The following is a 24,362-nucleotide window of genomic DNA, read 5'->3' on the forward strand; positions in this document are numbered from 1 at the left end:
GAATAAAAAATAAATATGGAGGCCTATAACAGATTTTTGAGGATAAAATTTGTTTTTGCGGTTAGGGACTACTTATATAAATACTAGCTCATAGGTTTTGAGCAAAACGGAGCCAATTATCACACTTATATGAAGGTTCAATCAAAGCTCTCCCAAACGAGCCGTTTTTTCGAAAATATGTTTAAGTCTCCAATGATCTAGGTATGAACCAATTCTATCATTTGATATGGGCGTATACTGGAGACAAAGCCTGTGAAGATTCCCACACCATCGTTGATGTTTTAGAAGCTTTCATCACACAGATATTGAACTCGACGTCTGCATGATAAAATTTAAAGGGTTGTTTCCAATTTCTCTATGGTAAGGTGAAAGTAACAGATAAAAATCATGTCCAAAACGAAAAACTGAGTTTAAATAGATTAAACAATACAAGTAATGAATAATATTTATGTTTTATTCACATTTTCCATGTAAAAACTACCATATATCATGATATGACTATTTTCGCATTTTTTTATGGGTCATACTGTAGAACGATTTAGGGTAAAGAAAAATGGCATTTAGATCAAAAACAAAAATTTAGGTATGGGAGGGTTAAGATGTCAGAAGAAATTGCCAGATATATACTAGAAAGGTTTCTCAAAACATCCTTGAAAAAACTCAAGGAAAACCAGAACAAAATCCAGCAGGAATATCCTGAGAAATTTCTATAGAGTTTTTAAGGTAATTTCTGGAAGATTTTATTGATATATTGCGAAATAAGGTTGTCCATGACCTCTAAAAAATTTACTGGAAAAAAAAAATCCTTGAAGGATTGCATTTGGAAATTGTTGAAAGAACCACAACTGGATCTTTATATAAAATCAATGCTTAAATAGTCCATGAGGGGTCTTTGAAAAAAAAATAGGAATAATTATAGGAATTTTCTGAAGGATGAAAAATTTCTAGAGAAACGCGTCAAAGATTTTTTTTTAAAAGAATAGTGAAAAATCAAATGATGCAACTCTGAAAATTCCGGAGAAATCCATGAAGATAATTCCAAGAAAATTACATTTCGAGGATCCTGATGGACAACTGTAAAAATACATTGTGAAGAAATATTTGAATAAAAACTTGGATGATGTTTCAGAGGAATGCCTAGACCAATTGCGTATCAAATTCATCGGGAAAATAACTTGAGAAACCTTAGAGATATCGCTGAAGCAATCTCTGTAGAAATACCTATTAGGATTATAAGAAAACAAAAACTGCTGCAATCCTTGAGCTCATTTCTGTAGAAAGAATTTCCATAAGTTTAGGTGGAAATTATTTAAGGGGTCTTTAGAGAAATTGCAAAGTTTTTCCAAGAAATCCCTGGCAAACTATTACAAGAAAATCCTTGGTAAATGCTTCATATCGATTGAAATCCTAAAAGGTATACTGGAGCAATCCATGGAGGAATTCTCGTACAAACTCATAAAATAATCAATAAAAAAAAATTGGCCATGAACATGGAAAACTTTTTTCAAAGGGTTTATCGAAAAAAATATCAAAAAAAGGGTTTATCAAAAAAATAAATCGTTTCAATTCTCGAAAAGTAGAAATCAAACATAATTGTGGACTAAGCTGCTTTCCCATTATTTTGGCACATATGTTCAGATACAAATTTGCCACTTTATCGTAAGTTTGAGGCGTCCCGGAACCAGAAAATGTTCATTTGTAGGATTAATCAAATGCAAAACTCATATTTATCCAATTCAATCGTTTCTCAAAAGGTTTACGCTGATGCAATTTTCTTAAAAATCCGTCATATAGTGGCCACATTATGGCTGATTCCGGAAATTATCTGTGACTTGAAATTTGTCTACCTCCAGGGGCACAAATGCATAGTACCCTTATCACCCCACCTGACTCAGTGACCCACCGGAATAACTCTGGCTACAGGAATATTTCCGCGTTCCTCTGTCCAGTTCTAGAAACTAGATATATGTGCCAGTGTACTGGCAAAAAATCATTTGAATCCATTAAGAATTCGCTGAGTGGTAAGGGTTTCAAAATTTTTGCTTTCACTCAGGCCTATACGGGTTAAATCATTTGTGCAGGAATTTTCATAAGTTTTTGGAGAGAAAAGAAATCATGGAGGGATCTTCGGAGAAACTATGAAATTTCCTTAAGTAATCCCTGGCGGAATATTATGAGTAGTAATCCTTGACGGTGGTAAGAATGCATAGATAATTTCCGGAATCTGCTATAATAATAGTACTTGCTTAGCGGTGAGGGTTTTAGTATTTTTGTTTTTACTCAGGCCTAAACGGGTTGGAAATAAGAAACAGAACCAGCTAAAATTTGTGTTGTCCTCAAATTTGCTTTATAAGCCTTTATCAAAGAGGCCTACACGGGTAGAAATCAGAATCCAAAAACAAGATTATGACTCATGATATCATGATTCCAGCGTGTTTTCGTCTTATGAAAATACACCATGATTTGGACTCATGATATCATGAGTCAGATTGCCGTAACGCAACACACGCGTTAGGTTTTTGTAGCTGATTGCTCGGAATCATGATCCAAATTCCAAAAATGCTGAGTTGCGCATCCGTTTATGATCGACAAAATAAAAAAAAAAGTTAAAAATAGCATACATTAGATTCGAGCCAAGAACCTTCCGATCGTGAGCCACGTACTCTAATACTCAACCGTTTCGTCAGCTTGAATCAGGAGTGATCGATACGAATGAGATGAAGCAAAGTGCGCCGCTTAGTGTTTTCACACTGGATGTTACGCTTATGAGGAATCATGATTATGACTCCAGGAACCATGATTTATGATCCTGATATTATGAGCTAACCAATTTATGAATTTCATGATTTGTAAATCATAGTGTGCGGATCAGATTTTTATCCGTGTATCCTCAACATCGGAAAACTCGCACCAAAGCCATATTGAGCACGCCATTATTTTATTTTATCTCATTTACGCGCATTTCCGCTATCATCTGATGCTCCCAACTGAAAGAACGCCCCAGAAAAAATAATAATAATAACAATATTTGGCTTCAACCGACCCATCGTTTTTACACACATAACCTCACCCCACTCTCCCCTTCCAACGGGGCCGACTATCTTCCTTCGACTTTGATTTGTGACTGGGTCCCCTCCCTCTTCGGCACTTACTGCGCACTTTTTCTTCTCACTCTTCTTCTTTTCCTTCAGGGGAGGCTCATTTTATCACTTGTCGTTGTCACCACAGTACCGTTTTCGTTGTTGTTGCTGTAGTCATTGTTGGTTGGTGGGTCGTACGATTCACGAGGAGGGTTGTTGTTTGTTGTGGTTTATTGGTCAACGCTGCCGAGTGGGATTCTCTTGATGGTGGTATGATGTGACCCAGCTGAGCGAGTTCGAATCACGCACACCATACCCCGATTACCAAATAAACCGAGAGATTTTTTCACACTTTTTTTTTCTGTGACTCACTCGTGAGTCCAATCGTCGATTGGCCCCATATTTGCACGCACTTTATTTGCTTTTTGGTGTTTTTTTTTTTTTATTTTACTACTTTATTTATCGCATTTACACTGATCCAAATGGACACTGTACTTTATTTGATGTCATTTCTCGCACAAATTGACATTTTTAGGGTCGCACTTTCACTTGTCCGCTTCGGATTCGATTTGTTGGTTCTGTTTATAACCCCACTTGAGAGACGTGAGAACACATGTTCCAGCTGGGGAACTCAATTTTAGTTTTCTTGAAATGGAATTCTTTTGCCTTCGAAAGCCTTAAAATCCGATGTTTATCGGAATTTGATTTTCTTCCGACCGAATGGGTCAACTCAGGCACACATACATTCAAATTCGACCCGTTGATACGATGGCACTAGCTTTGCTGCTGCGACTGCTCCTGGGAGATATGGAAAGATACAGATTCGAATATGCGAAGGTTATAAAAACTGAATCCGAATCAACCGAGTTTACGACTTTTTGGCTAACTCCAAACAATTGATTCCGTCTGGCCACTACTGAGAGAGAGGGAGCCCACTCTTGAGCATCAAGCGAAAATTCGATCTATCCTCGAAAGTTATTAATTTATTGCTGATTGCAAACGAAACCGATTCCAAAGTGGTTCCAATTTGTCGTTGGATTACCATCCATTTGTGACGACGAAGACGACGACCTGTCCGACGATGAAAACCGCGAAAGCTGTCTCCGAGAAAGAAGCCACCAGAGCAACTGATTGTCCACGTTTGTACGGCAGCTCATTCATACATGGACGGGAAAATTGCCCGGCTAAAATGTTGAGTTACTTAAGCCTTTATCACTGTACGCTTCTAGGAGAGGTTGCTTTATCTAAATTATCTAAAGAAACCGGCCAAATCCAAACGTGTGTATCCATATCCCCCTACACCACTTCGCCTCGACATACGTTTTCGACTGTGTGCACAGTAAAAAATAAATTAATACTGGAGGACGTAATATCTGGATGTGTATCAATAATCGGAAGAATCGCGAAAAAACTTCATACATCTTCTTATTTATCTTCTTGCCAATACGTTCCCACTAGAACAGAGCCTGCTTCTAAGCTCAGTGTTCAATGAGCACTTCCACAGTTATTAACTGAGTGCTTTCTTGGCCAAAATTACCATTTACGAATTCGTATATCGTGTTGTAGATACTCGATGATACTCTATGCCCAGAGAAGTCAAGGAAATTTCCTTTACGAAAAGATCCTGGACCGACCTAGAATCGACCACAGATACCTTCAGTAGCACTTTGCTTTGTAGTCGCGCACTCTGACTACTAGCCTAAGGAAAGCTTCACATCTATTTATCAAAACATTCCAATATAAACGAAATTGTATTGCCAAGGAAACCATTTCGAGAGGTATCATAATCAATTCTTATTCGTTCATGGTTCAAATCCCCGTCAAACCTTAACATATGTTATGTTAAATTTTCGAATCGGTTCTATCAATTATTAGACCCCGATTCTCACACCAGTCAGGTCAGGTTTTATATGTTTTAAAGGTTTATACCAGATTTTCAACGGGACTGCTTTGCAGCTAAAATGATGTAATATTACAATATATTTTTTGCTGTGTACGCTTATTACGTGCTAGCTAATTGTTTGTGGATGGACGATGGCGACAACGATGATGGTGGCAGTAATAATATAAAATTGAACGATTAGTCACAACTGCGAAAAGGTGTGAGTCCATGCACGTGAAGATTGCACTGTAAGCTGACTAAATGCTATCCAATCGCATTTTTTGATAATTCTGTTTTAAAGATTCTTGAATGGTAACAGTATCAGATGCCCCCCTGACCTCCTGTTGCTCCAGATTCTTGCTCCAACTCTACTGTTTCCTTGGTTGGGTAGATCCTTGACCGAAAACCGACTCAAAATCGAATTAATCTCCCGACATAATTCATCTCTCAACTGCAGTGGTGTAACCACTAGGGGATTATGGTTCATCGATTTCAAGGCGGTATACGACAGTATTGACCGTGTAGAGCAGTGATTCCCAAAGTGGATCAATTCGCCCCGCTGGGGGCGATTTTCAAGCCCAAGGGGGCGTAAAACTGAATTTGGGGGGCGAAAAAGCCAGAAAAGGAGCGAAAATGCTAGTATGTGAGAAAATAATGATGACAACTCAAAACATATGTAGAAGACACTTATTTTATTAGATGATTATGTTCTTATGCATTTGATGAATTAATAATTCGACATCTGTCTTTGTTTATACTTCTAAGCATGCCCTTGTACAAGTCATTTTTGGCAAAATTTGATGATTGTCAAAAACAAAACACTTATGTAATGCATTTGGTCTTGTTGTACCTTATTTATTATTAACAGGAATACGCAACTAATAGTTTCCTAAAATATAAAAGAGATTAGATTTTTCTGTCACAGTTTTTTAAGCTGTATGCTAAACAAAAGCAAATATGTTTCGATGAATTTCTTGTAGGGAAATTTTGCATCTTATACTATTATAGTTGGTATTTGGTTTAACGCACAATTTTATCAACACTTTTCATTTTGAAATTTCCTTAGAAGGAAGAAAAAATATAAGTTCTCCTGAGTTTCCGAAAAAACATCACCTTTTTACCTTATGTTTCAGTTAAATAGAAGTGATACAATTTTCTGAAATTTCATATACAAATTTTAAAGTTTATGAATGGATAAAGACGCCTTTTCAGGATCGCCTGACGTTTATCCAAAATTTCTGAAATTTATTTCTTCAATTTGAGAATTAACAAGTGATTTAAAATGAAACGTAAACGAATCTGTATAAGGACCAAAAGTGTATCGATTGACGTAGTTGAGTGAAAACTGATACAGAAGCCAGTAATGAACGCAATATAATTTCACATTAACGATTATAATCTACTTTTAAGTTGACCATTTTAATAATTGTCGAATATTGTCATTCAAGGAGATATAAAAACGATAAATTTGCTGATACTGAAAATATGTTGAATATTATAATGATTTCATAATTCTTTTATTGTTATGCAAGTCAGAAGACCATTTAAAAGACAATTTACGCCATCTTCAGCACATAGGAAGCTGCACAGACTGAACAATCACTAACATTAGGCAACGGACAACACGAAACACCCAATAGTCCAGTGATGAATTTTTCGTTTGACGAAAAGTTTTCACCGACTGGAGTGGGAATCGAACCCACACCCCGTAGCACAATACGCCTAGACGACTGATGCCGCTAACCGCAAGACCACGAAGCCCAAAGACATTTTTGACGTACTTGGGCTGGACAAAGTGTTTCTTTTAGTGATTTCAAGAAAAATGAACTTTAAGCATTCATATCAACAAGATACTTGAATTATTTCCTGTAGTATTTAAATTTACATATTTTGTAAAACATCTGTATCAAATTGACATTAGCATTGGAAAGCTTTTCTCAGAAGCTTGATAAGCTTTGCCCAGAAGCTTTGGAAACTTCTCTCAGGAGCTTGGGAAGCTCCTACCTGAACCTTAGGAAGCATCCTCTAGAATATTTTGAAGCTTGAGAAGCTTCTCCCAGATGTTTGGGAAGCTTTTCTCATGAAGTTCGGAAGCTTGGGAAGCTTCTATCAGAAGGTTATGAAGCTTCACCAAGAACCTTGGAAGCATCTTCTAGAATCTTGGGTAGCTTCTCCCAGATACTTGGGAAGCTCCAGAAACTTGAGAAGCTTCTATCAGAAGGTTGAGAAACTTCTCCCAGAAGCTTGGGAAGCTTTTTCCAAATGCTTGGGAAGCTTCTCCAATTACTTGGGAAGCTTAACCCAGAAGCTTGAGAAGCTCCTTTTAGAAGCTTGGGGAGCTTCTCCCAGAAACTTGGGAAGCTTCTCCCAAAAGCTTGGGAAGCTCCTCCCAGAAGCTTGGGATGCTTATCCCAGATGGTTGGGATGCTTATCCCAGATGGTTGGAAAGCTTCGCATAGAACCTTAGGAAGCATCTCCTAAAATCTTGGAAAGTTTCTCCTTGAAGCTTGGAAAGCTTCTCCCATAAACTTGGGAAGCTTCTTCCAGAAGCTTAGGAAGCTTTTCCCAGAAGCTTGGGAAGCTTCTCTTAGAAGCTTGGGAAATTTCTATCAGAGGGTTGGGAAGCTTCAGCTAGAACCTTAGAAAGCATCTTCTAGAATCTTGGGAAGTTTCTCCCAGATGCTTGGGAAGCTTTTATCAGAAAGTTAGGTAGCTTTTCCCTGAAGCTTGGGAAGTTTTTCTCAGAAGGTTGGGTAGCTTCTCCCAGATACTTGGGAAGCTTTTCCCAGAAACTTGAGAAGCTTCTATCAGAAGGTTGAGAAACTTCTCCCAGACGCTTGGGAAGCTTTTTCCAAAAGCTTAGGAAGCTTCTCCAAGTGCTTGGGAAGTGCTCCTTGAAGCTTGGGAAGTCTCTCCTTGAAGCTTGGGAAGCTTTTATCAGAAAGTTGGGTAGCTTCTCCCAGAATCTTTTCCCAGAAACTTGGGAAGCTTTTATCAGAAGGTTGGGAAGCTTTTACCAGAAGCTTGGGAAGCTTCTCCCAGAAGCTTAGGAGAGAATGCTTGGAAAGCTTCTCTCAGATACTTGAAAAGCTTCTATTTTAAAGTTGAGAATCTTCTCCCAGAAGCTTGGGAAGCTTTTCCCAGAAAGATGGAGAGTTTCTTTCAGATGCTTAGGAAGCTTCTCCCAGAAGCTTGGGAAGCTTCTCCCAGAAGCTTGGAAAGCTTCTCCCAAAAGCTTGGGAAGCTTCTCCCACAAGCTTGGGAAGCTTCTCTCAGAATTTTGGGAAGCTTCTCCCAGATGCTTGGAAAACTTCTCCCAAATACTTGGAAAGATCCTATTTTAAAGTTGGAAAGCCTCTCCCAGAAGCTTGGGAAGCTTTTCCCAGAAACATGAAGAGTTCCACTTGAGTTTGTATCCTTTGACAGATACGCGTATTTCGACCTCAACTGTAAGGCCGTCTTCAGTGTCGTGTACTAGACTCGACTAGTACACGACACTGAAGACGGCCTTACAGTTGAGGTCGAAGTACGCGTATCTGTCAAAGGATACAAACTCTAGTGGAATTAAATGGTATAGTACTAAATTCGTTTTTTTCATCTACTTATAGGTATTCTACTAAACAGCTCGAAGATTTATTATCATGGAGAGTTTCTTTCAGATGCTTGGGAAGCTTCTCCCAGAAGCTTGGGAAGCTCCTTCCAAAAACATGGGAAAATTCTATCAGAAGGTTGGGAAGCTTCACCTAGAACTTTAGGAAGCATCTCCTAGAATCTTGGGAAGTTTCTCCTTGAAGCTTTGGAAGTTCCTCCCAGATGCTAGAGAAGCTTTTATCAGAAACTTGGGTAGCTCCTCCCAGAAGGTTGGGAAGCTTCTCCCAGAAGCTTGAAAGTTCTTCCCAGATGCTTGAGAAGCTTTTTGCAGAAGCATGGAAAGTTTCTTCCAGATACTTGGGAAACTTCTCCCAGAAGATTGGGAAGCTTTTCTCAGAAGCTTGGGAAACTTCTATCAGAAGGCTAGGAAGATTCTCCAAGAGAAGCCTAAGTCCAGAGGCTTAAAAAATTTCTTTCATAAGATTGGGAAATATCTCCTAGGAGATTGGGAAACTTTTTTCAGAATCTTGGAAAGCTTCTCCCAGAAACATAGGAAGCTTACTCCAAGAAGCTTAGAAAGCTTATCTCTGTTTAAAGTTTCCAAGCTTCTATGGATAGCTATTTAAAGCTTCCAAGGGAAACTGTTTAAGCTACCAAGAGAAGCTATTTCTAGCTTCCAAGATAAGCTTAACAGTTTCAAAGAAAAGCTGTTTCAGGCTTCCAAGAGAAGCTGTTTGAAGTTTCCAAGAGAAGCTAATTCAGATTTCAAAGAGAAGCTGTTTGAAGTTTACAAGAGAAGCTGTCTCAAGCTTCCAAGCAAAGCTGTTTTAAGCTTTCAAAAGAAGCTTTTCCAAGCTTCCATTAAAAGTTGTTTTAAGTTTCCATGAGAAGCTGTTTTAGACTTCCAAGAGAAGCTGTGCAAAGTTTCCAAGAGAAGATGTTTCACGCTTTCAAGATAATCTGTTTCAAGCTTCCATAAGAAACTGTTTAAAGTTTCCAAAAGAAGCTGTTTAGGCTTCCAAGAAGTTGTTTCAAGCTTACGATAGAAGCTATTTCAAGTTTCCAAGAGAAGCTTTTTCAAGCTTCTGTGATAAGCTGTTTCACATTTCCGAAATAAGTTGTTTTAGACTTCCAAGAGGTGTTGTTTCAGGCTTCTAAAAGAAGCTGTTTGAAGTTTCCAATTCATGTTTGCTTTCTGACGATTGATTCAAGATTAATTTATCTTACCAGATGCAATCAGTTTGCCAGTATCAGGTGAGTATTGAGCAGACAAATTGTGCGATCGCAACGGTTCTTGGAGAACTACCTTAAGTTATATTAAAAAAAAAACTCGGAATCAGAGATTCTGATGGATTTCTAGGGAAATAATTAAAGGAACAAGTGAGCTTCCTAGAGCCCGAATTCATGATCGAAAGTTTTTTGACCTTGAAATATTGGTTTTAGAGTCTAAAATTGAGATTACTTCGACGAACTTTCCAAGTAACATTGATAGCTGAATAACAGCTTATTCAACTCAAATTCCGTTTATACAGTCACTTTTCAGCTGAGCTCTTTGTGCGCTTATATGATTAATGCATGTAGAAGTATATGCAGCGATGTATGTTGATGTAATGTCCTGTATGTTGATGGAAATTTGATTTCTTTCATTCGAAACATAGACATCAAGTCTCTAGAAAATTGTGCAAAATTTTGTTAATAGAAAAAAATCTGAACTATGTGCTATGGTTCTATCTGCTCACTTTAAAGAGATATGTGCCATTATTTGTAAACGGTCATTTAAACTAGTTTTTTATTTTTTTTTATTTATTCAATTTGTTTCATTACAAAATTATGGTGTAACAATTACGAGCCCCACTGAACATTGTTCTTTAAAGGGGTCGTTTAACCCAAGATCGGTCGCATGCGTGTACTGAGTACACGCACCCTGAAAAAAGTTCGCTTTTCATACACAGCTCGAGCGAGGTGGTGTCGGCAATGGTTGAATGCGCGACCGCTCTTGAGTTAAGATAGTTCTGCCAAATTCAAATAATATTCCTATAGGGTAGAAGCACTGGTTTTGGCCATACGCCTGTTGTAGCCATAGTGGATTATTCACCGTTCTACATAGTCAATTAGCATGAAACCTTTTGTATTCAGTAGATTACATTCACATGATAGAGCTACGCTACAATCATTAACTCGTGCGAAAACACAAACGAGCACAAGTTCCCTACTTAATATTTGTGGTAGAATCTTCTTATTGGGATTACGTCCTTACTGGGACAAAGTCTGCTTCTCAGCTAAATGAGCACTTCCACAGTTATTAACTGAGAGCTTGCTGTGTTAAAATGCCATTTTTGCATTTGTATATCATGTGGCAAGTACGATGATACTCTATACTCAGGGAAATCAAGGAAATTTTATTTACGAAAAGATCCTGTACCGGCCGGAAATCGAATCCAGACACCTTCAGCATGGATTTGCTTTGTAGACGCGGACTCTAATCACTCGGCTGAAGAAGGCCCCATGTGGTAGAATATTGAAGTTGAATTCCGAAAAGCTTCAACTTAATTGCCCTACAAAGTTTCATTATCTGGTTTGAGATAAAATGTAGATACATCCTCAGCGGATCATTCCAAATTTTATCTGAATGTTACTATGCCACATATCTACCTTCAATTACCACCATTTGTTTACAGTTACGAAAAATAACATGCAAGTGATAAAAAAATGTTGGCCACGCACACGTGTTTCCTATAAAAATTAATAAAAAGCACCCGACCATGAAGCACAACAAATTCAAATGAGGGCTTGTCCCCGGTCGTTATCTTATATCCAAGCAGAGAGGATTAAACGGTTGTCAGTGCACGGGTAAATGTTGCAAAAAAGATTGATCGTTTATCGTGATTAGATTATTCTCTCCCGAACCAAAAAAAAAAAGGTTTTCACCTACCCTAACGATATAAATCCCATCAAATTAATCAAACCAAACAATTAGGTCAGATTATTCAATCCGGTTTGGCCTGCCGTTTGTTCCGCTCACTCAACTGAACACTGAATTATTAGCTGCCGCACGGAACCAGCGCTGAATAATTGCATAATTCCAATCACGTTCGGTGGGCAAAAAACCCGACTTCAGTCTCTAAATTCATAAATTATTAGCTGCAAGCCACGCACCACATAATTCTGTCAACAAGCTGTCCCAGTCAATATTTCATTGTTTAGCGTCAGATTCCCATTTCACCAGACGACAACCGGACGAAGGGATGAAGCTGGCAAAAAATTTCTATCAACAAAATTTCCCACAAATTGCAATCATTTATCACAAACTAATTGCCGAAGTGTGTCGCCACCGAAGTCCCACCGATCCCACCGATGTGCCAACCGGAACGAATTTAAAATATTTAGAGTATAAAATGTTGACAATAAATTTTTAATCAAAATTTATATTGAGAATCCGGTCGAATTCCCATCAGAGGCGTCAAAACTGATTACGCTCTAGCACTAGGCATAATCGACCGATGCAAACACATGTTCCCTATAAATGGTGCCGCTCATTGTACGGAAAATGTTGCCAAATTAAATAGTTTACCAGCCAAATTCGTTGCCATACCCTTCCTCATGACTCATTCGAGCAAGCGATAAATTCAAACACCAACAATCGTTGATCTCCCTCCTGACTTTCCACCACCTCCTCAAGAACGAAAATTTCTAACTGGTCGTACCAACCCGCAATGAATCGAATTTAGAGTATTTAATTTGAAATTGAATTTCTTCCACTCTCTCGGACGGACCATTTTTCTCATCCCCAAACAGCTGGATCTCGGGCAAACGATTCGACTAACTCTACGCTGCTCTGGGAAAGTCCGTACCCATATGAGCTTGGCAGCCAAATTAGCAAGCATTTAAAGAAAGGGAATGTTATGTGTTTTATACAATAAGTAGTCATTAGAAGCATTAGGAAAAATCTTCCATTTTTGCAACTATGAAGAAAAATATCCAAACTTTTTTGGAATTCCTCTCTGAGGTAACTCAGGAAAGTGAGATGTGTAGTCTTCCTAGAATTTTCCGATTTTCTTAATTGAGAATGCTTTCGTATCCATAGTAACTTGATTTTCAATAGAACTAGTGAGTCCTAAATTAAAATTGTACGCCCTTTCAAACTGCATAGCTAGTTTTTGAGCTTTTTCGCGATAAACCATATGTAATTTGTGTTTCTCTTTTAATGCCAGTATTGGCTTCTAATGAGTAGTGTTTGATCCGTCAACCTTGTCGCTTGCCCCTGCGGGGGCGGGCGATGAGGGCAGGATCAAACTTGTCGTGCGTCGTTCGCTCAAAGAAATGAAAAGGCGCCGCGGATCGTTAGTAGTGTTTGATCTATTGATCGCGTCGCTTGCTCTTGCGTGGGCGAGTGACAAACACTTGTTCGGCGTACAATGCGATTATCGAATAATTTCGCGAATCCGATTAGGCGTGATTATATCATGGATCGCATTACCAAACATTGGTGACTCCCAGATCTCTACCATATCCCACTAACCCAATATCCTTTCCATGACAACCGTGGAGATGCAGAGGTGATCTTGGTCTCTAGTAACAACGGTAGTCACACTAACATTCCGTCCCTTCCCCGATGACCGTAAAGACGTGGCCGGCGCCGTTATTGACTTATAAAATTTGAGCTCTCGATTTATGCATATTGAAGAATGGTAGGCTCACAGACAAACAGACGTAACTGCTAGAACAATTATCATTTTAAAACATAGTCACGTGAACATTTACGCCCAATACTAAAAACACTTCATTTGGCCAACCGCGAACTAGATGGCGGTAGTGAGCAAACGTCAAACTGGAACAAAAGTGATGCGAGCGCCACGAGTGGCCCGTCAGCCAACTACCAAATATTAGAATTGGGCGCTATTCTGCTGTGCGATGAAAATAATTAGAGTGTTACGTCTGTTTGTCTGTGGTAAGCTAATCCCAAGCCCCATTTATTTATTCCCTGTGCTACTTCGATTGTTCTGGTCCATCACGGAATAGCAACTACGAATACTCCACTGCACTGTGACGTCACGCATCAATTTTGACAGGTACTGGTCCTGTTGTTTACAGTTTGGACTTAGTACTTTTTTTCGAATCATTCTTAATTTCGTGAAAATTTGCTGCGAGGAGAAGTCAAATCAGATACCCACGGATCTTATTATTCTATCTTCCTACCGTGGAAAATCGTCACCATCAGCATGCTGGTGATAGAAATGCGAAGATGAAAAAATGATGGAAAAAAACGACTAAGTCCAAAACGTAAACAACAGGATCAGCAGCTGTCAAATAAGTGAGGTTAGGCTCGTCATATGCAGCGCTCTATTGTACGGTCATCTACACTGAGGCAAAAAAACTTAATAACTTCTTAAGGAATAATTATGATTTGGCGCCACAACGATCATTATTGAAATTTTTAAGTTTTACTTACGATTTTGGTGAAAAATTTCAGTTATAAATTTCATAAGTCAATCAATGAAATTCGGAAATAAACGCAATGATTATAACTTAATTCAAAATATCAATCGATAGTATTATTCGCCTTTTATTTGAGGCGTGCTCTAAAATTGACATGTTTTGATAACATGTGATCTGCTTACGATTAACTTGTAGCCAACATTGAAAGCGGAGTACTTCTTCTAGCGATTGCTATGATAAATATTTCAAGTAATTGTTGTTAAAGAATTCAAAGCTCTCACTTATGAAACTTATGATCCCATTTTCGAATTTTTTAAGCGTGCAATGAAACCATAATTTGGCTGGTTCATAAGTCTTGATTTATGGAAAACCTAAGTATTTTTGCCTCAGTGTATGCTCATGCTCATGCTCATGTTTACGATTGTATTTTTGGCTGTTTATGGGTAAACTAGTGATGGTTATCCTTTTCCTAGGACATTATAATATTTTTCCCGTATGAACTCGGACAGCCTTGTCATCGACCCCAATAAAAGACCCTTTTGGCCAAATTCAGAGCACTGATTTATTTTACCATTACCCTTCCGTGCTACCCCCCCTTTCCGATGCGAGAGACGACTACCTTGACCGTAGTCCTGCGTGGACAAACCAACTTCGAAAATTAGGCAAATCTAAATAATCAGTCCCTGCACTCACAACATGAATGCCCGGAGAACGCACCGAAAAGCCACAGAAATGTATCCTCATCAGCACCTACTCAGTCGGTGTTGATTGAATCTATTTGTGGGGGATAGAGGGAAGTATTGCCATCAATTCTGTTGTACTGTACTAATGAATTTCAATTGCTGGTAAATCAACAAATTACACCGTGTCCAATATATTCTCATACACTTTTTCTTTTCTTTGATATAACTTTACTGAATGTAGGATAATCCAATGTTGTAGTATTTCATTGTAGTCTGGTAGTATTATACTAACGTAGAATAGCTTGTTTTATGAATAAGAAAAAATAATTGCTATGATAAGTGATGAAATGTCCATTGAAGTCGTGTTTTGCACTTAAAATGAATTTTTGTTCATATTGGTCTGATTTACAAAGTGAAAATCAGAGCATTCACAAAAAAGTTTCAGAAACTTTAAGTTAATCATATTGCGTTTTGAATAGATAAATATTGATAAAATTTGATAAATATATGTGCGATAACTGCAGATTGAAATTGGGCTCTGCCTATGAGCGTGCCGCTGGAAATATTTTTCGTAAATTCCTAAGTTGATAAAATAAGTTTATAATTGAAATATTTCCAAAATATTTCCTGTAGTGAATCAGTATTTTAACCACTTTCAAAAAATATTATCACCAATGATGTCAGTTAGACAAGCGCAAAGTAATGTTATCTTGAATTTGTATGAGAATATACTGGACACGGTGTAGATGAACTTCTGTGAAGAGCCATTGTGCTAGGTTTATCCATTTGGTTTACTTTGCAGATTGGTACTCATGCTGGCTCACATGAAGAGACATGATAATAAACGAGCTGTTTAGCTATAAGCAGATGAAAAACCGAATTTAGTACTACATTATTTAATTCCACTAGAGTTTATATCCTTTGACAGATACGCGTATTTTGACCTCAACACGACACTGAAGATGCCCTTACAGTTGAGGTCGAAATACGCGTATCTTTCAAAGGATACAAACTCTAGTGGAATGCTCCGGATAGCACAGGAAAGTCATAATACTGTGGAGTGCGCCCTGGTACTTCACAGGCTCCGTTAGCGGTTTATTAAGACCCCTCTAACCATTCATCCCTGGGCACAGTAAGCATGGAGCCGCATCACACCATGAATTATGGGTCACCTGTGAGGTGGTCTTTCACAGCCAAAAATGGCTAAATTAGTAAATGGTCCGAGCAATTGAAGTTTGGCAACCCTGCGAGTGTGCAGAACCCATTCATCTCCCAGCCCTCATAACTAACCCAACCCTGGTGTGATTCTTTGCATTTAGGCTCCCATCACCGAATCATAAACAAACTCCGTGCTACCATTTAAACGATATGTTTGTTGATTACTCCCCTCAGCCCTCTTACCCCATTTATCCATTCCGAGTAGAACGGCAATACCCTCATCGAATCAAAACAAACTGCCCCAAACCCGAATCGAACCGAACCGGACACCGAAAACTATCCAACCCAATAACCTATGACTATGGATGGCAATGAGAGCCTCGTATATGTTCTCATACCTAGAACGCACACACTTCGTCCAGAGGGGACGGAACCATCACCATCAGAGAGGATCCTGCTCGGCTAAACATTTTAGTGATTTATATTTACATATTATTTGGAGAATTTCCGAATTTAACTCGATTTCGGCACCCGGACCCTATTTCCCTTCCTTTCTCGGTCCCAGAGCTGGAGGGGCCAATCAAACCGGGAGAAATATTATCATGCCATAGGAATGGGATAACCATCACTAGTTTGTCTTAACACAGTAAATGAAATAATTCGAAACAAGTTGGGTAATAATAGGCAAAATCCGAAATAGTATTTAAGATTATATTCATTTGCGAAAGCTAATAGCAAAAATTCAAAATAAAAAAATTGAAAATCAGCATATAAGAATACCATATCTTAAAAAAAAACCGCAAATCAGCACTAATAGACATATTCTGACGAAATCCCGAAAGCAGTTTTCAAAATCTTATAAACATCAATTTGATTTTACAGTTTTAATTAGCAACTGTTTGATTTTTCAGACCTAATTTGTTTTTTTTTTTTGACGTAGGACTACGTCTTTCTTCTCTACACAGGAGTGAAATTAGAATTTCAAAACCAAAAGTGTATGTTAAATATCAATTTGATTTTACAGTTTTAATTGGCAACTGTTTGATTTTTCAGACCTAATGTGGTTTTTTTTTTTGACGTAGGACTACGTCTTTTTTCTCTACACAGGAGTGAAATTAGAATTTCAAAACCAAAAGTGTACGTTGGCATGGAATATTTTGAACGTTTATAACTTTTTATTGGCTTAACAAAATTCTTTGATTAGCATCTCAATCGAAAGACAAGGCATCAAAGGTTCATGTCGTTTACTTACTGAATTCCACATATAGGTTCGAATAGTTTAACAACTGGTTTAAAGGAGAACGTTGATTTCAAGCAAATCTATAAATAGGGGTGCTAGAGAAAAAAATGACGTCATTTGCTTTTCACTCTCCGCTTGGATCGCATCTCAGCAGGCAACAGATCGGCTTGTTCTGACCGGGCGTGCTTCTCAGACACAGACATCGATAGCGAAGGACCCTCCCGTTTGTCTTGCTTTGGTCAAATCAAACTGACCGTCGACGGACCAAGAAAAGATGCCGTCCGTAGCCAAAGCCATCACCATTGCCACCGCCAAGAAGAAGAAGAAGTGAAAGCAGTCCACAGGAGAATGAGATAGTTGTGGCCGCTATCGCAGCCCTGAACAAACGGAACGGGTCCTCCCTCCAGAAGATCGAGAAATTCATCGGCGGAAACTACAACTGCGATGTCGGCATGATTGCAAGATTGGCAAAAGTGAAGTGTAATCCCGAGAATCTGTGGCTGGCATCCGAGAAGGAGGAGGAGAGCAAAACCCCACCAAGTTTCAAAGACCGCCACGATGAAGAAGACCCCGAAAAAGCCGACACCGCAAACCTCATTGGGCGAGGAGGATTTCAACCTGTACGCCGTCAAAATGTGTCCGTGTTACTCGAATTCAACAATTTAATCGGCCCTTTTCAGGGCAAAAAAATGTGTACTTAAAAGTTATTTGTGTAATATTTGTTAATGTGTGTATCACAAACTTGCTATAATCTCTTAAATCATCTCGTAGTATCATACGATATCTGATTTGTTATGAATAATTGACAATTTCCAATAGGGGCCTTCCTTAGTCGAGTGGTTAGTGTCCGCGGCTACAAAACAAAGCTGAAGGCGTCTGAGTTCGATTCCTGGTCAGTCCAGGACCTTTTCGTAATTTGAATTCCCTTGACTACCCTGGGCTTGAAGTCTCATCGTACCTGCCACACGATGTACGAATGCGAATATGGTAACTTTGACAAAGAAAGCTCTCAGTTAATAACTGTGGAAGTGCTCATTGAACACTAAGCTGAGAAGGAAGCTCTGTCCCAGTAAGAACGTAATGCCAACAATAAGAAAAATTGACAATACGGCAAATTGAAATTTACGGTGGCGTTGACGATATCGATGACTTGGACACTTCTCCGAACGGATAGCTCCTCACTGTTTCTAAATTCTCAAACCATTACATTCTGAATTATAACTAAAGGAAGGTTACAATTATGACAATTGACTTAAATTCAAATGCAGCAAATCACATGGCGTAGTTAATGTCATGCGGTCGTGTCTTGTACACAACCTCCACTGGTTTTTTAAAGTATTTTATTTTGAAATCCGAAACTCTGAAAAAGCTTCCAAACCAAATGACAAATCTCCCTTAAAACCATAACGTAATTGAATATTCACAATCACAGCACCTATCATCTATCATCAAACATCCTATCATCTGCAAAAAGCTACCGCACGATTTATCGATTAGTTAAAATATACTTTTTTATTAATATTTTATTCGTTCTTTTACTAAAAATGCTCTGTGGATATTGCTATTGCTTATATACATTTATTTTTATAACTATTTTTGTTTAAAACATATAAATTTGCTATTTTAAATGCTTGTTAATTTGGCTGCCAATGAAACTGTGCTCACCCTCTCTTCAAGTGAACCAATCCAAGGGATAGTTTACGCAATTTAGGCATTTCACCTATCTATCACTATCAGCTTCAGAAGCAACCGAATTCATTTGAAGTTGACCGTGGAGGCCTTTAGGGGGAAAAGTAGGATTTGGAATAGAAGGGTTGGGTGCAATAAAATGTTCGCTTTGCATTCATTGCAAACCCCGACGAGGACGAGGGATCTCTGGAAACGCAAAACGGAATGTAAACGATTTATTCTGTTTGAAGGGGAGCATCATAGGCGTTTGGCAATGAAGCCGGGCAATGGGGTTTTAGTTTTTATTGTGTGTCGAAGCTCCATCAGCGTTGTTGGTTAGTTATAGAAATCCACCGTTTGCCACTTATCCAAATTTCAGAGGGAACAGTCTGGAATCCATGAAGGTATTTTTGATGCGTTCCTGATGCGATTTTTGCGTTTTGATTTTAGACAAATAACTGATGATTTTTCCCAATTGTTTAAACCCTTCCAGGACCGCTTTTTTCGGCCCATGGTACGGGATGTTCTAGGTTATTCAAAATTGTCTGAAACATCGATGTTACATTATACATTAATTATGGGAGCGATTCTATCAAGTGCTATCAAGGTGAAATACTCATTAAAAAAATCTGGCAACCATCTTGGATTTTGACGCCATCTTGATTTTAAGTAGTAAAATTTTTACTACTCCAATATGGTTGCCAGATTTTTTTCACATAAATTAATACTCTTCTTCTTCATTCGACTCAAGAGATAACCAACGATTGAAAACTTGTTTCATTATTGTACAAAAAATAATTAAGTAGATGAAGTCGAGTCTAGTACACGACACTGAAGACGGCCTTACAGTTGAGGTCGAAATAAGCGTATCTGTCAAAGGATACAAACTCTAGTGGAATTAAATGGTATAGTACTAAATTCGGTTTTTTCATCTACTTATAGGTATTCTACTAAACAGCTCGAAGATTTATTATCAAAAAATTAGGTTTGCATTGATTGAACTCGTCATATACGTCAAAATCGTAGAACATGATTTAGATAATCGTTCATTTCATAGGGTAGATACCATTGCCTATCTTACTCAGTTTTTCCTCAGGTTTCTAATGATGATCTTAGAATTCAAAACGAGCGGAACGCTAATGGTAAAAAAAAACGTTTTTTTTTTCTGAAAAAAATCAAGATGGCGGCCAAATAAAAACGGCCGTTAGCTTCAAATGAAAGCTTTTTCGTTTTTCTATACGATGTCACTAAGTTTGCTATGTGTTTCAAGTAAAATATGAGACATATCACGTGAAGAAATACCTAAGATTTATCAAACAATGGGCTTTTTCGCAAACTGTTTAGCAAGCTGGCATACGAAGGGTCCACCAATTTGGCCAATAGCGGCCTGGTTTCAGCGAGAATTGCCCATGGGTAAACAGCGTATTTTACCTATTTTAATGGCCAATATTTCCACTCCGTCTTGAAAGGGTTAAATCACGCCAATATGGTGGGAACGTTTCCGTCTGCTTCAGATACGCCACCCACTACCGAGTGCACGCATCCTTGTCGAAGTATTGCTGATGGTGTGCGATGTCATGTTACGCAATTTTTGTTCTTTCCTCGCCTGTCTCGTGTGGAACAGTGCGCACATTTTATTGGAGAGGCATTTTGAAGGTTTGACAAGTATATGCCGAAAACATTGTTTGCTATCCTTCAAGCTGAGCTGGAGCTGTTATCTTCTTCGCAGCAACGTTAGTGGCGTTGATGAGCTTGATAATAGAAAACAATTATCGGCCTTCATTTGGGCATCAATCTTGAAAATAGGCCCGGTAGAAGGATAGGCTTTTGGTGAAATAACACAAGATAGCGCGATAAGAGATAGCCGCAAAGTTGACCCAAAAATCTGAATCGAGTATATTTGCTTTATAAACTAAAAAGTTAAAGCATCTTAGCGATAAGATAAACACGGCACTATAGGCTTGAAAACAAAATTTTGTGACAAACGTTTAAAAATTTTATTTATCGTATGAGCGAAACTCGCTTTTTAATCTTGTTTCATCCGTCTGGTTGAGTTGTGATTGTTTACCAATGATTTCATTTGATTTATTACAAAATTAAATTGCAATTTATGAAGTTAGAACTCTGTCTAAAAGAAAGTACTACACACAGATAATTCGACGAGGGCCATATGATTATCAATTTCCTCTTCTCCATTTTCAAAGTACTTTGAATTTTGTCACGGAATTCCGTTGTCTAACCCATAGTGCACGGAAAAAGAATCTCATTGAAAACTCCTATCTGCCGGTCATCCGAAATTACATGTCGTAATAACGACTCATTATGGAAACACATTCGGGTGAAGACCTTGAGATGATCGTAACATATGTCACACACCTTGTTGATCCAAGGAAAGAACATTCCCCTCCGGAACCTCTAAATCTTCAACCCAAAACAGGCAAGAAGGGCAAAGTTCGGATGATTTAGTTGATGGCATTCCTGGCAGCTTATGGAATCTCCGGTCCCCATCATGTCGAAAAAACTCCATCAAAGGATAAGTGGCTGGGAAACGGGGAAGACTTACCAGCCACACCAACCACATCAGGAGAGGGACGAAAACGAGACAATATGTTTATGATATGAGATTCCCCCTCTTTCGGCTACCATCCTCTAGCATGCTCTTACTTCGTTATTTATGTCACTCATAGATCAAAAAAAAACTTTTTCAATAAATGGGAATTTGGCTCACTGCCGCACACTTGTGTTTTGGGGGGCGAAACCCCTTCGTTTCAGGGATGAGATGAGACGACAGGACACATCGATGATAATTCGATGATTTCCAGTCGGTCATTGTGCTTTCTGAGCAGACGGTTAGACCGAAATCTGATTGATCAAAACATTCGTTTCGCCGAAAGAATTGTGAAGTAAGATTTTAACCCATCACCCCGAATCCCAGTACCCCGAATGCCATCATCCCGAATGCCACCACACCGAATGTACCATAACCCCGAATACCATTACTCCGAATGTATAATTTCCCCGCAATAATGAAAATCGGAGTTATAGTTCATTCGAGAATATGGCATTGGGGGTAATGGCATTCGGGGTAATGGGATTCGTGGTAATGGGGTAGAATCAGGAGGTAATATTAGGGTTATTAGACCGAAAAGTTTATCATGTTAAAAGATCGAAATAGAAACATGCTGTAAAACAAATACCATAAGACAGAATGCCGTTTGTATATTATCGTTGCTATCCGTCTGGCGATGTAAATGCTAGTTGGAATGAATTGACATTGGCGAATCCAGGACTTCCATTCCAAAACGATCATTGTACACAACCTCAACACCCGTTTTGCATGTCATGACGACATCCAGCCTCCTTTTTCCGTCATAGTGAGCAAAGTGGAGTCGAAAATGCATCTTGATTAAAATTGTTGGCTGAGTAACAGGTCCATTAAGCGCCTTGGAAAATTTTGAGATTGACTGTAGGGGAGTTTTTTTTGCAATAAGAAGTGCATCAGCAAGGCGTATATTGTGGCCAAATATGAGCTCTGTAGCTTTCAAAAAATCCCACTGCCGAAGTGAATCAAATGATCCAAGAATAGCATCCAGCTCCCTAGGAAGAAGTCTGAAGAGTTGCTATTGATCAGTTGGTAGAGTTGCTATTGATTGACAATTTCATTGACAGTTTCTCAAAATATTGCATTGAAAATAGTCAATTTAGCAATTTATCTAGCAAATATTCCCCGAGAATCCTACAGAAAATTCCCCAGTGAAATTCCATGGGATTGCTGAAAATATTTTTCCAGGATTTGTTTTTAGCTTTCTGTCCGAATAATTTGCATTCTTCCAGAAGCTCCTTAGGTGTTCAATTACGTCCAATTAGTGCTTAATTAGCACTTTCACTGTTATTAACTGAGAGCTTTCTTTGCCAAAGTTGCCATTTTTAAATTCGTATATCGTGTGGCAGGTACTATAATACCCTATGCCCAGGGAAGTCAAGAATATTTCCAATACGAAAAGATTCTGAACCGGCCGGGAATCGAACCACAAACCTTCAGCATAGCTTTGTTCTGTAACCGTGGACCACTCGGCTAAGGAAAGACCACTTCCTTAAAGATTATTCCCGGTAATTTTCATATTTTTAAATTTAATCAAAGATTCTTTCATTGATCTCTTTTCTGAGAAATTTCTCTGGAAATTCTTGATGAAGTTCATAAGAGGAGTTCTTTTTTCCAAAGTTGTTTCCGACATGTCTGAGAAAAATGCTAAAAATTCTTTAAGTATTGCTAGATGCTTCTAGGAGTCTTTTGGAATTAACACTAACTAAAACACTAAGAATTTGGTTGCAAGTCACCGAAATTCCCATAGGGATTAATATGAAAATTTCTTCACGGATTTCTATACAACCTCATCTGAAACAGTTATAACAGTTACTCTTCTTCAAATTCCTTTAAGTTTAAATTTAAAAAATTCCATCCATAGATTTTGTATAATTTTTTCAAGAATGCTTCTGGAAACACCCCAAAAATTACTTCAGGAATGCTTTAAGGATTTTTCCAGGAATTTATTCCTGAACAAATCAAAACGGTATATTCCAGATGTAATTCCTGTATGAAATCGAATTATATCACTTGAGGTACTTCTAAATTAATACTTTTAATATTTTCTGGATAGAAACTCTTGAAAGCATCCGAATACTCTATAAGAATTGCCAGAGAAATTTTTGAGAAGTCCCCACAAGAATTCCTGGGAGAATTCCTAGATTAAAGTTTTGAAGAAATTTCAGCAGAAATCGTCATAGGATCAATTTTTGTATAGAATTATCATAGAATTATCCAGAAAGTTAGGCTAGACACATACTGGGGAAATTGCTTAACAAATTTCAATATTCGGCGATATTCTGCAAACTTAAATGCATCTCAAAAGGAAAATGTCGGAAAAAGTTCCCAAAATCTATGTAAGGCAAACTTCTTTGAAGAATATCTGCATCAATTTCTCGAAAATTCCTGCCTAAGGCAATGCTTGCAAATTTCTTAGTGAGCTTTCTGATCAAAACCATGAAATTTTTCCGTTGAGTAGCGTCTAACATTGGCGATTTCCCATCTCCCTTCCGTTACGTTTTTTGTATGAAAAATTTAAAATTTTTGGAGTGCTGTGAAGGTGCAATTTTGTTTAGAAAAAAGATACAATAATTTGATCCGATACGTGAAAAGTGTTACGCTAGGTTCTGGTTATCGTAAAGCCTAAAGCAAGTAGTTTTTTATATGTTTGAACAAATTATTGTAAAAATATCATAATTTGTAACATAACTTTATTCAAAAAGTTGCAAGTATTTGCTAAAACTAACCTTTAATTTATCAAATGTCAAAGTTCGCCGGAAGTATATTTTGATATATTTGAGATATCCGAATTCAAAATAACCTTTTTTTTTTTCATACAAATAGAATAGACTTATTATTAATTTCACCATTTACTACAAAACTTTTGACACATTGCGTCATTGTTAATCAAATACTTTTTGCCAGTCAGGTGCTTAAATATCTAGAAATTTTCATATTGTTGTGTGACTCTTTTGTGTTCCCCAGCATCAGCCCAATTGGAGGTACGCTGTGGCCTACTATAATTATTTTTTTACACCCT

At 38.1% G+C, this 24,362-nt stretch overlaps 1 protein-coding gene across 15 annotated transcripts in view; it reads right to left on the reverse strand.

Moving 5' to 3' along the window:
* LOC5577064 (calmodulin-binding transcription activator 1) overlaps positions 1 to 24,362 on the reverse strand; it is a 616,782-nt gene that overhangs the window by 270,449 nt on the left and 321,971 nt on the right. For 2 of the 15 annotated variants that reach the window (XM_021840673.1, XM_021840672.1), the window contains exon 1: positions 3,044 to 4,214. The exons of 11 other annotated variants lie outside the window; for them this stretch is intronic. The gene's annotated coding sequence lies outside the window, so the exon portion shown is untranslated. Of the gene's footprint in view, positions 1 to 2,956; positions 4,215 to 24,362 lie in introns of those variants that run through there. 2 more of the 15 variants (XM_021840674.1, XM_021840671.1) reach the window with 2 other exon arrangements.

Source organism: Aedes aegypti, chromosome 2 (genome assembly GCF_002204515.2).
Source record: "Aedes aegypti strain LVP_AGWG chromosome 2, AaegL5.0 Primary Assembly, whole genome shotgun sequence".
In the NCBI taxonomy this organism is placed as follows: Eukaryota; Metazoa; Arthropoda; class Insecta; order Diptera; family Culicidae; genus Aedes; species Aedes aegypti.